The sequence below is a fragment of the Manis pentadactyla genome, chromosome 2 (genome assembly GCF_030020395.1).
Source record: "Manis pentadactyla isolate mManPen7 chromosome 2, mManPen7.hap1, whole genome shotgun sequence".
Taxonomy (NCBI): domain Eukaryota; kingdom Metazoa; phylum Chordata; class Mammalia; order Pholidota; family Manidae; genus Manis; species Manis pentadactyla.
In genome coordinates this window covers 143796724-143809637 of record NC_080020.1, presented here as the reverse complement: position 1 = coordinate 143809637, position 12914 = coordinate 143796724, and positions in this window count along the sequence as shown.

The following is a 12914-nucleotide window of genomic DNA, read 5'->3' as shown; positions in this document are numbered from 1 at the left end:
AACTTTTTCAAAGAGCAAAAAAAAATCAAATTAGATGTAATCAGTAGGCCATATTTGATCTTGACTAATACAGCTTTAAATATTTGTGAGACATTCAGGGAACTCTGAACCACAGGTGATGGAAATTTGATGATGATAAGGAATTATTGCCTATTTTCTGTGGTGTGACAATGGTATTGTAGTTATTTTTTAAGGAGCTTTTTAAGGAAGCACACTGGAATTTTTGTGAATAAAATGATCTGATGTCTCTGGTTTGCTCAAAATAAGGTGGTGTGAGCAGAGAGAAAATCGGGTTATAAACTAGACAAAACTGGCAGTGAATAATTATTGTTGAAGCTGGAAGAGGCATACATGTGGTTCTTCATAGTGTTCTCCCTACTTCTGTATATGCTGGACATTTTTCACTAAAATTTTAAAATAAATAGACAACTGTTGAGAAGCAGGAGTAACATTCATAAGCGAGGGGGAAAGAGGACTCAGGGGAAGATCTGAACAGAGAAAACCAGAAAAAGAAGATGTAAAGGCAGAGTGGAAAGGAGGGAAATTAAAGAAAATATGTCAAATAAACTAATAAGCTTATTAAGCAGTCTGTGATATTTACAACTCCCCAATGTCACCTATAAAATCATCAAAAACCTTTAGTAAACTCTATGTCTCATTAATATTTCAGACTAAGTGCAACCTTTCTAGAAAAGGTAAATAGTTTTGTAGCAAGGTGGTGGGCAGGCAGCAGCTGGCAGAGGATGGAGGCCACAGACAAGGGCAGACACACAAAGCTGCAGAGGGCACTGGCAGCCACCATCAGAGGAGATTCAAGGAAAAGCAATGCGAGCCCAGTTAGAGAGCCAGCCCTCTGAGAGAAGGTGCTCTGGCTCACTGATCCCTCTGCACAGAATAGCTACAACCTCTATACAACACACAGAAAAACAGCTACCTGAGGAAGCTGGACTGGTTTTTTTTAAAAGGAGCTTTAGAGAAGAGCCTAAATGTGGAGCAAGCAGTTATCATGGCTCCAGTCCCCTGATTCTTGCAGCTTGACCTGAGGGCAGACACAATGGCAGCATTATGTCTAAAATTCCAGTACAAAATCCACTGTCTTTCTGGCAGGGAACCCAGGCTGGCCCTCCAGAGAGTTATGTGGCAAATCTCAGAACAGAGAAGACTGGGGGAAAATAAACTTAAATATGTTTTAAACTCAGTCCAAACCTCCCGGACTCCTAAACCATGCCTGTGCACAGGAAACTGAACAGCTGGGCCAGAGCTAGCTGCAGCCGCCACAGCTGTGGGAGGGCGCGACTGAATCCAAATTAGTTTCCTTCCAAACCAAACCATCAGTGTTCTTCAGAGCTATGAGAAAATCCAGAATTCCCACAACACAACATTTGCATCAAGAATTCAATCCAGAAGTACCTGCTGTGCAATGAGTATAATTTATAATGGAAAATTATAAAACATCTTTACAAGAAAAGATGATTAATACCAACTCCTATATTAATTAGAGGTCATAATTATCAGAAAAAGATTTTAAAGCAGCTATTACAACTATGCTCAATGAGGTAAAAATACACATAGTTATATATATATGTATGTGTATATATATATATATATATATATACACATACATATACACATATACATATCCATACATGTGTGTGTGTTGACATAGCATAATGTATGTCTATATAGCTATGTGTATTTTTTTATTTTATATGTGTTAAATGAAAATATTTTAAAATTCTCAGCAGAGAAACAAAACAAATTTTTTTAAGAACCAAAGGAAGTTTTAGAGCATAAATTACAGTAGCTGAAAAAAATTCACTGGAAGTGTTTAGTAGAAGAATGGCAATGACAGAGAAAAAATCAATGAACTTGGAAATAGGTCAATAAAACATATCCAGTCTAAATAAGAAAGAAGGAAAAATTATTTTTAAAAAACTCAGAGCCTTAGATACCTCTAAAAGAAAAGTGAATGATAAAAATAAGAGCTAAAAATTAAGTAAAACGAAACTCATACAACAGAGAAAACTAACAAAGCCAAAATCTGATTCTTTGAAAAGTTAATAAAATTGATGACCACTAGCTAGATTGATGAAGAAAATAAAACATAAAAAAAACACAAATTGCCAATATTAGGAATGAAAGACAGGATTACCAGAACCCAAGCTTGTATAAGGCAAAAATAGAAAAGCATAAATATTGGGAAATAAGGTATAGAGCTGTATTTATAATTTGTTCCTAATCCTTTACCATCTTTAATGTTCCTAAAGACATTGAAAGAGTAGGAAAAAACTATAAATTATTTTATGCAAACAAATCCTACAATTCAAATTAAATGAACAAACTAGAGACTACTCCCCTCGTGAAGATATCATAAAAATTATCAGCAAAACATAAGCAAAATAAATCCAGAAATACATGAAAAGGATAAAATATCATGGTCAAGCGGAGTTTATACTTGGACTGTTAGGCTTTTTAAGTAATAAAATGTTAATAAATTCAGCATATTAATAGAATAAAGGTAAAAATATGATAGCCTAAACAACATACAGAGAAAGTGCTGGCTAGATGCAGTCATCCATTCACATGGAAGTATGAATTTCCCTCCTCTAGGAAGCTGGGAATGCAAGGGGACCTAATATGCTAAAGGCCATCTTCAAAATAAATAAATAAATAAAAACCCTTTAATCCCATCATATGTAACATCGAGATACTGAACATTTGCTCCCTATATTTGGAAACGAATTAAAGGTGACCACTATCCCCATTTTTTATTTAACACTGCACTGGAATCCGAGCTAATACAAGGGAAAAAAGAAAAGAAGCGTAAGTACTGGGAAATAAGGTATACAACTGTATCTGTTTGCAAATTACATTTTTGTACATAGAAAACTTTCAGAATTCAACAAAACACCTAAAGGAACTAATAATAAATTGCCTGACACAGAATACAAGGTTAATAAAGATAAAACCAATTATAGTATATTATACAAGCAGCAAACATAAAAAAATAGAACTTGAAAATTCTATTTTGAATGTGTCTAGAAAAATACCTGAAGAAAGACAAAAATCTCTCCTCTAAAGACTCCAGAGCCCTGCTGCGAGCTCCGGGGTTCCGTGCATTAACTCTAGGTCCCCACACTCATCTGCCTCCCAGACCCCTGTGCCTGGTAGGCCCATGCGTCTCCTTGAACGCTGCTTCATCGAGTGACTTTTGCAGCCTCCCATTACACAGCTCACAATCTGACAGGAGACAAATGAAATAAGTTTCATGTATTTTTTCCCATAATTTTGCTCCATTCTTACTTATAACAGCTTTCTAAGATAAAGCGATTCAAATTTAGTGAGAAGGAGAGAATGTAAACAATCTCCCAGAAGTATTTAGAGAGCAGTGAGTTTAAATGCAGTCGTATTATTATAGTTAGAAAGACCCTGACGATGGCACTTTAAAGTTTCCATTACTGCATTTGAAGAAATAATGAATGGTGGTGTTTTAGAAAGACTCAGGTGAGAAGCATGAGAGAAATGAGATTTGCTTCAGTATGAAAACACTTCTGGATGCAGAGAATCGTATCCTCAGACAGTAACACTCAGGTAGCCCAGGAGCAGGGGCGCTCGCAGGGCCCGCGAAGGGGGAGTTCCATGACTCAGCCTCTTCCAGTAGCAGGCCACTTTGTTGAAAAAGATTTTGATCTAAGAGTTTAGCAAAGGTGGGGAAAGGGTAAAATAAAGGTTTACACAGCTTCTTATCACTGCCAGGTCATTCCTATGAAGGGCTGAAGACCTTTCCAGTGAGGTAGACACCTCCCTGGATAAGACATGGTGGTTCTGGGTATGGTCAGGGTGTCCAGGGACAGACTATGGACCACCTGTGTGACGTGCAGCACTGACACAGGACTAAAGAATGGGCAAGTGGGTTGCTTGATTGCAATGCCACATGAAATCATAGATGTACATAATTTGGACAAATGTTTGGAAAACTTCTGAGATACGCTTTTGAATATAACAAGAGATGCTCTCAAAAGACAAGAAACCCAGAACATATATCCTCTTACTCTGGAAGGATACATCTGGGACTGTTACCTCCCTATAATTCTGGCTTGCCTTGAACATAGGTCAGGTATGTTCCCTTCACCAAATAATACTTCCATCAGGAAATTTCATGTGTTTGCCATAAGAAATCTTCAGTGGGAATGGAAATGCTGGAGGGATACAGGTGGGATGCCAATAGTATCCAGCACACCTCTTTTGCTGCTCAGATCTTAACAGTCCCATGTTAAGGTCATTTTGTCCTGTCTCTGATTCTCCAGTATGTGAGCAGTTGTAGTTTCTGGTAAGGGTTTTGCATGATTTATAACAAAAGATTTATTGTCGTGAATTCTAGTCCTTGCTACTGCAGTCAATCCCCAGATGAATAATTTATATTCATTATTTCTCTCCTTTACCATCTGTCTTACCATGTTCTTGTCATGCTATGACTGGAGAAATTTCCTATTCATGGTTTTTCCTGGGAATGGAGGCTCCAAGTGCTCCAGTGAACCACCTAGCTTCCTTCATATTCTTGCCCACCCACATTAAGTAGCAGCAACCGTATCTGACCATGATTATAAAGGCCCATTACCCCTGCCAGTACTTCTCTCACTGCCTGCTGGTCTACCTGCATAGAAGCCCAAAATGACTGGTATTAGGTTCAGTGGAATCCTTATTATATTCCCTGGTAGAACCACACCCACTCAGACCTGAAACAAAAGTCTTTAATACAATATAGATTAAAGTTACAGGGAAATGATGTACAAATTTCCCATAGGCAATTTTGGGTGATGGTAAGAGGATCCCCCCTACTTCCATTCCATGGCTCCTGAATCTAGAATTCTACCTTGTAGGGACCCAATACTATATAACAATTATTGGTGCAAAGTAAAGACTAAGTCTACAGAACAGAACCCAAACCTATACAGTGTCATTTCTAAGGTGACACCTTAGCTGTACTTTAGGAGGCAATTCCAGTGCTTTATAAGCTGTAGCTTCTGGGTAATATAGTAAACAGTGCAACCAATGGATCCTGTAATTGTGCATCCATGGTTCTGTGGGATTCCATATTTATAAATCAAAAACTTTATGAACCCTCAATGTAAGCTGAGGTACTGTGGGAATGGAGGTAAACCCAGACCTGGTACATGTATCAATCCCAGTGTGGACAAATAATCACTTTCTCCAAAAGGGAAATCAACTTGGCACTAAGTGGCTGGTTCATCTCCTTGAAGCATATGCAGATGGTGCCGTATGGAGGCCTCAGTTCTTATCTCCTGCTTCGTATCTGCTGCTAACAGTTCATAAATTTAGTGGTGGCAATTTCTTCCTGCGTGGCAAAGATGCATGTGTAGCTCCATTGGGTCACCAGGGAGATGCCTAGTTACAGAGGCTGGTGGTCATCATTTGGACAAGTCATCTGATTACATAGTTGTTCAGTACCCTCTCTGAAATGCACATGTCTCATGTCAGACATTGATATGAGACAAACATTTTCACACTTTTGTGCTGACTCCCATAGAGTCATTCACATGCCTCTTCCCCAGATGTCCTTATCTCTACCCCTCCAATATTGTTCTTTCCACTTCTCTGACCAACAAGTTGAGCCAACAGCCACTACTTGGGAGTCCTTGTAAATCCTTGCCACAAGCCATATTGCTCCCCACATCAAGTTTATGAAAGGCTTACAGATCCAAGTGCCCACTGGAAGGATATACCCTATCCAGGGTCTCTCAGAGCTACTCTATAGGGGTATAATGCAGCAGCTTACATTTTCTGCTCGCATCAGTACATCAGACTGATTTATTTATGAACCAAGCATGTAATTTTTAAGCCTCTATCAGCTGGTTATAATGGAGCTTCTGTGGGAGCACAGGTGTGAACTGAAGGAGAAATGTCAGGGGAATAGAACCCAGGATACAGAGATCTGAGCTCCTATTGTGTGAGCTATTCATGTGACTTAACTTGTGCCCCTGGACCTGCTTAGAGGTGACCCATAATGCACCATTTCCAGCATCTGATGGATGACTACTGTGCCCTGCCAACCTATGACCTGGTGGATAGGAGTACCTAGTGCAAGGTGGACAGTTTCAGTGACTAGTCACTTGATGTCCAGTGTCAGGCATTTAGTCCCTACCAAGGTCTATTTGCACACCAGGGGCTACTCTTCAAACAGTTCTGAGAGAATATGAGCAGGGAACTAGAGGAGTCAGCTAAAGTGACAGTGTCAAGAATCATGTCAGAGGCAAGCCACAGGCAGCCCTATGGCTTAAATGGCCATCACTTCAGTTTCCTCATGGGTGACCTTCTACAGAGCTCCACCCTCCACATTCCCTGGGAGCACCAACAGCCCCCAGTGCATGATCACTGCCCCTAGCACTAACAGAATATACAAACCAGACCCCCACAGTAAGAAATCAGGAAGAACAGTAGCAAAAGAGCTGCCGTTAGTCACGGAACTTGCGATATTTTTTGCTTTCTACTGAATTGAAACAGTAATTAAAGTTGTCCAGATGCTCTGGTTTCACGGGAGCACTAAAGTAAAAAACACAAAATAGCTTTAATTGCTTTGTGGTGATTAAATTTGGAAGTAATGGGCTCTCCATCAATCTAGCCTCCTTTTTTAGAAGAGAAAACAAACCAGGTTGTGTTTTCAAGAATATTGATCTGTTTGAGCTGTATGTATTTTTAAATAACTGTAGACAGGTTATAAATCTAATCTACTTTCAGATTTTTAGTAAAATGCCCCCAAGCTTTTCTATTCACCCCACAAAAACGTGTCTACTTCCCTAGTCCTGTCTCACTAGCTGAGAAGGTTCTTCTTGCCTGGGTGCATGCACAATAGCAAAACTATAAAGATATACTCTCTGGGGTAGAAATTCTTAAGTGTCTCTAATGAAAAAATAGACTAGATTGATGGGGTCAATTCTAAAGTGGCTGCCTCTAATGAGTTGAAGACTCCCATCTGTGCTATATCCTTAGGAGGAAGGCAGGCAGAACAGAATCAATAAGATGTGATGAACTCCTCATCAACATTAAAGTAACAGTAGGGTAAACAGAGGGAAGGCTCTGGGGCCTGGAGGCTCAGCCTAATAAGTGGAGACAAACATTAAATAATCAAATAAAATTAAAATGGTAATTCAAACATTGAAGTGACAAATTTAGCTTCAAGAAATGAACTACTTTCAATCTTTAAGCATTAACCAAACAAATTCTACCTCAATAAAGGAAGGAATAGATCAGTTGACAAGCTAATATTTCCTTGGAAAATAAGACACCCCAGGTGTTCTTTCCAGTGTGAGGCACAGGTGTTGGGTGACCGATCACTGTTCTCTGAATGCTGGGAGACTTGGCTTCTGATTCTGCAGTTTGCTAATGTGGTGTAGGCATGTTGTCGCCTCCCAAATGCAAGGCTGGCATGGATCCTGGGGAAATTGGACTTAGATTAAAAGTGCAATGGAAAGTGAATAATCATGGTGAAATGTTTATGTTTTCTCGTAAATTATATTTATAAAATCTATGCTGGAGCAATATTTATACAGTGACTAGTCACTTAATGTTTATCATAAATTATATTTACAAAATCTATGCTGGAGCAATATTTATATAGTGACTAGTCACTTAATGTCCAATGTCAGGCATTTAGTCCTCCAAAGTTACCTGTGGAGGTTTCAGGCAAAAAACATTGCACTTACCACTGACTTTAATACTTTGAGGCAAATATTCACTTTTCTGGTTAATATTCAGTATGTATTTGTTCCATTCCAATTTACAGAACTGAAAGAATGATCCTCATATCTGGAAGGAAATGGCATCCCTGAATTTTCTGTATTTCTTCCTTTTGAAGTTCAGCTAGACTAGTGAAACTTTACTTTCCAATCCCCTCTGATGAAATATTCTAGTGGACATTAACACGTGCTGCAAACTGATTAGGCTCTTCAAAGTGGAGCACCCTGGACAATAGTTCAGTCAAAGGAAATGTTCACTGTCAGGACAAAAACGAAAGTGTCCTCTGTGAATCTGCCTCCAGACCTGTCAGCTTCAGTAGCAATTATTCTTGGGATGGCATAAGTACACAGATCTGTAGGAGAGGAGAGAAAAAGAATTAATAAAAATTCCATACTTGTGGGAAGCATCATGCTTGCAGAGAAGGACACCCCCTCAGCACCTCTGAGGTTAATGATATTTCAATCCAATATTTAGTTTCACAATCAAAATATTTTTCTATTCACCACAAATGTATACAAAAGTGAACTTTTATAATTGAACTACAGCATACTAATGTTTTTTTTAATAAGCAAGAAATCACAAGCTACTAAAATGTCTTCCAGGCATCTATTTTCTAATCACATGATATAGATGGTACTTTTTAACTTGAGAATGTAATCACCGAATGAACGGCTTTATCACATCCTTACTTGACAGATGAAAATACTTCTTTCTACTCAAGGTCACAGCAAGACAAACAAACCTGTGGAAGGCAGCAGAAATGAAATTTTCCCTGTGTTAAAAAAAAATTGTTTATAGTTTTTTGGTTTAGCTCAATCAAGTAAAGCATCAGAGAAAAATAATAGTGAATACCAGTAAACAGAGAGGGCAAAAGACTGAACTCAATGTCAGTCAAATGTCCTAGACTCATAAATATTTATTATACTGTCTCCAAATGTAAGTGTTTTGAAAAGCATCCATACTGATGTATTTGGCACACACCTTGCTGAGAGAATAAATATGGTGACCTGACATTAACAGGATAGTGACAGTCATTTTACATAAAAGAACCCCACAAGAGTCCTGGTCTGGCCTTTTCTTCCTTCAACAATATTGCAACATTTAACATGTTGAAGGGAGCTATTTGTTGAATAAATACTGCCCTTCCTTTATGCTGGATCTGCTCTTCACAGGAGCAGAATGTATTTTAGCATGCATTCACATATAAAAAGTATCTTTAAATATTTTAAGGTGTTCAGTAGAAATCTGTCATAAGGTATAGGAGGAAATATAAAGTGGTTAAAAGCAAAGCTGGAGTACTTGGAGTAAGACACAGCTGCATCGGAAACATGGGCTTGCACAGGGTAACAATCAAAGGGTCTCATCGGAAGGTTTGGTTGGGGAAGGATCTATTTCCAACCTCATAAGGTTGTTGGCAAAACTCAGTTATTCAAAAGACCCTATTAAGACTGAGGGCCTCCATTCCTACCTGATCTTTGACAAAAGGCCACCCACAGTTCCTTGAGACATGGTTTTCTCCAACATAGCAGCTTGCTTCATCAAAGCATGTAAGACAAGAAAGCAATAAAGTCAATTAGCAAACCAGAAGTCCCAATCTTATGTAACTTAAACCACAAAAGTGACATCTCATTACTTTTGCCATATTCTGTTGCTTAGAAGCAAGTTCTAGATCTCACACAAACTCAAGGGTCAGGATTATACAGGGATATAAATGCCAGGGAATCATTGGGGGTCATCTTAGAGTTCCCCTCCTTCAAATGGTTTCTTCCCTTGTGGGATTACTGTGAATCCCACAGTAATGTTAGTGCATAATGAACACAGAAGCTGTACTGTGAAGATGAAGTCATGTATCTCCCAGTACACTTGGCAAATACTAGTTCCTGCTCATTGTCAGGATACTTTCTTCTCCTTAAATGTCATTGTCTCAACCATATGAGTGTCTGTGAATTGTGCTTCAGAGATTGTTCCAGTGAATTGCTGAGACTCCTCTCCTGAGGTGACATCTGCCCTGATGCTCTCCTAGTGGAGCAAATGCATTGGAGAAAACACAGTAGGTGAGAGCAGAGACAGAAAGAACAGAGAGCTTATAGTGTTTGTGAGGACAGCAGCCATGATTGGAGGAGTGTATTCCCAGAGGGTAGAGGTTGTTAGTAAGGCAGAATACCAAAAAAAGTAAAACAATAAACTTTAGAACCATATCCAAATTTGTATATAAATGTACCTTTTAATAACTGTATTCTTAGGATATTGTTATTTAACTTCTCTGAGCCTGTTTATTCATCTGTAAAACAGATATAATAAAAACTTCCCTAATTTACAGGCATGTTGTAGACCTCAAATGAAATAATCTTTGGAAAGGGCTTCAATAATGTTTTGAATATAGAAAACACTCAAATTCTGTTATTATCATCATCATTATCATTGTTGAAGTATTAGCAGCAGAAAAAAACAGGTTGAGATTAGATTACAGGGAACATAAAATGCTGGGCCAAGTAAAAAGGGGCATTCTTATTCTGAAGGTAATATTAAAACTCTAGGTTTTCTTGGGTGTCCACTGTCAGCATGCCTCAAAAAATCACTACCTAAAAGGAATGCAGCAATATTTTTAAATATTAAATATAAGCAGCAAAACTCAATTCAAGGGAGAATCACTATTTTTGGTTAAAAGGCAGATGCTGGGGTGGCAGTGGGGAGAAAGAGCCATGGTAACTGAATTAGTGTATAATTGTCCATTAGCATGGTTTATCTATTCTTTTTGCCTTGCTTGTCCATCTTTGTGGAAACTGCAGGACGACTTAGAACGTGCCATGGAGTGATCGAATAGTCAGTTCAGTCACGCAGAGAAACAATCAAGTAAACAGTCAAACTCAGTTTATTTAGTCTGAGTCTAAAAAGAATATTTGAGCAAAGACAAAAATAAACAGAACACTGTGCTCAGATGTTTCCAGGTTTGTGTACGGTGGTAGAGATGGAGATAATGGAAACCAGAAGACAGTGAGAACCCCGAGAGATATGCATGGACGGCTGCGTTGGAAAACAACTATCGCCCAAGCAGGAAGGGATGGACGTTCAGAGGCTGTTCATCTTCTCTCTAGTATGGTCACTGTGTTTCTGTTTTAGTATTTAATAACATATGCCAGAAAATATTAAGAAAACAATTTATATACATGTGTGCAGAAGTGAGGGGTGATTCTCTTTCTTTCAGCTTTAAATCCACATGGTCTAGACCAGTGAGAGAGATTACACACACAACGGCTGTCTTTTCTTTACTATAAGAGAGAACAGAGCCAAGAAATACTTAGAGATATGGAGCACCTCTCAGAAGTAATTTCAAAGTACTTAGACTCAATAAAATATTTTAAGAGATCTTGAGATAAGATTCTACAATTTGCCTGAAATCCCTTTGCAAAATCACCAACAAGCAGAAAGCCAGTTTCTGCCTAAACACATCTAGAGCTAAATTAGTTTGCTTCCTAGACAGCCAACTCCATTTTTAGGCAGTTAAGCTGTCAAACAGCACTGCCAGATCACCCACCTACAACTTCCCCCTTAATGTTCTTAGTTACAGATGTCAGAATCAAATTCTGTGTCAGTACAGCTTCTGTGTTCATTATGCACTGACATCTTTTCTAGTACATCATCTATATTTCTCTTAACTATTCCTTATAGTCACGTTCACAAGACCACTTACCTCTGAAAAAAAGAAAATAGAAACCCTGCCCTAGAACCAGGAGCAAGTCATCCATTATGACCAAGAACAGTCTGAACAATAAACAGCCAAGGTCACTCTATGGCTGTGGTGGAGCAGACAAAAACAAGACGGCTGCGTATCTGTGCCTGAACATAAAGACAAGAACGCAATAGCATTACAAGGAGAGCAGAGCTCTGCCCTGCTAACATGTAATGAGTCTAGCCCCATTTTATTCACCACAGGCCTTAAATAAAAAACAAACTAGCCCAATCTTTATTATACCATTGTCCATACAGCTAAAAGGCAGAAAAAAACCAAATGTTTATTAAAGTACAAATGAGTTTTTTTTAATGTGGTTTACCCACACACTGAAATACTATTCAGCCATAGAAAGGAATGAAGTACTGATGCATGCTACAACATGGATAAGCCTTGAAACCATTATGCTAAGTGAAAGAAAGCAGACACAAAGACCACATATCATATGATTCCATTCATCTGAAAGTCCAGTAAGGGAGGTCTATAAATACAGAAAGTAGATGAGTGATTACTTAGGTATTGGGAGGGAGATATTGGGGCCTGGGTGTGATAGCTAAAGGCACAGGGTTTCTTTGGGGGTAATGAAAATGTTTTAAAATTAATTGTAGTGAAAGAGGCAGATGTCTGTTGTAGAAATAAATGAGGACCAACCAAATGAAAACAGACAAAGATTGTTTATTCAGAGCTTCATATAACAAAGGAGACAGCCACCACCACTACTCTTTGATACTCAAAAGTAGTCAGGGGAGTGGAAACACCTCCTAATGAAAAGAGGAAAGCCTCAGGTATACCCTGATTGGAGGCTGTGGTGTGGAGAAGCTACAGGGGGAACCATAAGAGGAGGGAATCCTGTGTATTGGTTTGAGGTTTAGGTTTGGCTTCATCCTGGTTGGTCCTGAGTTTGAAGCAGGGACAAAAATTAGGGAAGCTGTCAGTTACTCATCAAGACCTGATATTTGGAGCTGATTTTTAGAGGTGTTATTATTTGCTCTTCTGTTCTGTTTACTAAAGATACTGGTCTGATTTCCCACAAATCTGATAAGGAGAGAGGGCTGGCCACCTGGGCTAGTTACTGGAGATTATGCGTTGGCTTTCTAGGCTGCCAGGTATAGATTATGGATCAAAATTCTATTTTTCACATTTGCTCCAGCCATTGTCCATTTGCATATTCAGTCTGTCACTGTGAATTTACTAAAAGCCATTTAATCATATACTTTGCATGGATGAATTGTATGGTATGTGAGTTATAGCTCAATAAAATATTTTTAAAATTTAAAGGGGGAAGAAAAGATACCATGGTGATCAGAGCATATGTTTCCTGCAGCATCCAATGTAGAATCAGCCCTCACTTCTTTAAGCCTTTCCCACAATCACCTGGCAAAGCCCAGCTCCAGCTGTAGACCCATCCTCTTCTCTTACCAGGACGCCC